The 2244-nt window shown below is 47.4% G+C and overlaps 1 pseudogene; it reads right to left on the bottom strand.

Annotated features, from left to right (window-relative positions):
* Positions 1-500: 500 nt before the first annotated feature.
* Positions 501-1081, bottom strand: LOC112071339 (mid1-interacting protein 1A-like; annotated as a pseudogene).
* Positions 1082-2244: the final 1163 nt, after the last annotated feature.

Here is a 2244-nt window from a genome sequence, read left to right as displayed (position 1 = left end):
GATAATAGGTCGTATTATCGCCTGTTGTTCATGGATATAGAATAGCATAATTTAATGTGACAGTTGCCTTGGATGCCCAGGCTTCGATCACCAAGTCGAGCTGAAAGCTTGTGACAGGTTGCAGGCCTGGGCAGTTCCAGTCCTCGGGGGGGCTGATTGGTGTCACACCCCCCCCCCTCCATTCCCTAATAAACATGTAGCTGATTTAACTAATTGCATCTTTAACTGAAGATCACGAGGACACAATTCACACATAATTAGATGTATCTAATATTGTCTGCTATGTTAGTCTTGATGAATACTGATGGGGAAGCAGATCAGCGACACACATGTCATCCTGTAGCTGCTGTATGTGTTTTTTTACTCTAATCACTAAGTGTCTTTGGACATTTCAAAAAAACAAAGACATGCAGAAGTCAGTTTCGACAAAAGCACCTTTTTAATTCAATTTTACACACGACATGGTGTTATTGACATTATTGTAAACAGCTTGACAGGTGTAAATCTTAGTTTGTTCAAGCCCAAAAATGTTTTGCTTGTTTTGTCGATGGGGTTAACCTGAGTCTTCTAATTCATTATTCCGATGATGTCCATGTACTTGGTCGTGACGCCCTGGGACTTCTTGTGAGGTTTCCCATGACAGAGAACAGTCCTCTGAGGTGGAAGTGGAACAAGGCCTCGGGGTCAGCCTCCAGCATGGGCTCCAGGGTCTTATTCTGGGCCAGGTAGGTCTGGGTCTTGGCCTTGCGGTCATCCAGCGTGACCAGACCACTCTCCACTGTGTTCCTGACAGCCTTCAGCATCAGATAGTAGTCATAGAGGTCTTTACAGGAGCTTCGGCTGCAGAGTGACAGTCCTGGAAACAGTCTTCCTCTTCGTCTGACTCCACATCTCTGAGTAGGCTGGGGAGGAGGACAGTCTGTTCCATGTTGTGAACTGCAGCGCTGTAGCGCCTCAGAGCCAGGAGCAGGCAACCCGGTTCAGCTTGGTGTTGGTCTCGGCAGACTGCATGGCAGAGGTTCCAGGTGGACGGACGGTTATGGCAGAGATGGCTTTTTTCCTGGTGGGGATGGGGCTGGAAGCCTGAATGCAGTGCAAGGAGCTGAGGGGGAGTATTGGGGCTTTATAGGCTACGATAAGCCTACCTGAGGTGGGCCGGGCTGGTAGACTGTAGTTATGCAATAGGATGGGGTAATCCTATGAGGGGACATTGTAACTGTAATGTTGAACCATGACAATGGTCAACTGTAGTTATGCATAGGATGGGGTGATCCCATGAGGGACATGGTTCAACATTACAGTTACAATGACCAATAAGTCATTGTTTGCTTTTCACAAGCTTTATTTTAAGGGCTGACCCCATTTAGTTGACTGGTTGATGGGCTGTTGTCGTTTGCAGTGGCAAATACACTGCTCAAAAAAATAAAGGGAACACTTAAACAACACAATGTAACTCAAGTCAATCACACTTCTGTGAAATCAAACTGTCCACTTAGGAAGCACAACTGATTGACAATACATTTCACATGCTGTTTGTGCAAATAAATAGACAAAGGTGGAAATTATAGGCACTTAGCAAGACACTAAGTGCTATACACTGCATTGTTGCTGTTTGGGTTTTAGGCTGGGTTTGTACAGCATTCGAGATATTAGCTGATGTACGAAGGGCTATATAAAATAAACTTGATTGATTGATTGATTGACCCCCCAATAAAGGAGTGATTCTGCAGGTGGTGACACAGACCACTTCTCAGTTCCTATTGCTTCCTGGCTGATGTTTTGGTCACTTTTTGAATGCTGGCGGTGCTCTCACTTAGTGGTAGCATGAGACGGAGTCTACAAACCACACAAGTGGCTCAGGTAGTGCAGCTCATCCAGGATGGGCAACATCAATGCGAGCTAGTGGCAAGAACGGTTTGCCTGTGTCTGTCAGCGTAGTGTCCAGAGCATGGAGGCGCTACAGGAGACAGGCCAGTACATCAAGAGACGTGGAGGAAGGCCGTGGAGGGCAACAACCCGCTAGCAGGACGCGTACCGTCCGCCTTTGAGCAGGAGGAGCACTGCAGAGCTGCAAATGACCTCCAGCAGGCCACAATGTGTGGGTTTGTAGACTCCGGTCTGCATGCTCCACTAGAAGTGGAGCACCGCCAGCATTCAAAAGTGACCAAACATCAGCCAGGAGCATAGGAACTGAGAGTGGTCTGTGGTACACGCTGCAGAATCACTCCCTTTATTGGGGGTGTC

The sequence above is a fragment of the Salvelinus sp. IW2-2015 genome, unplaced genomic scaffold (genome assembly GCF_002910315.2).
Source record: "Salvelinus sp. IW2-2015 unplaced genomic scaffold, ASM291031v2 Un_scaffold1587, whole genome shotgun sequence".
Lineage (NCBI taxonomy): Eukaryota > Metazoa > Chordata > Actinopteri > Salmoniformes > Salmonidae > Salvelinus > Salvelinus sp. IW2-2015.
The sequence above is the reverse complement of the archived record's forward strand: the minus strand, read 5'-3'. Positions and strand labels throughout refer to the sequence as shown.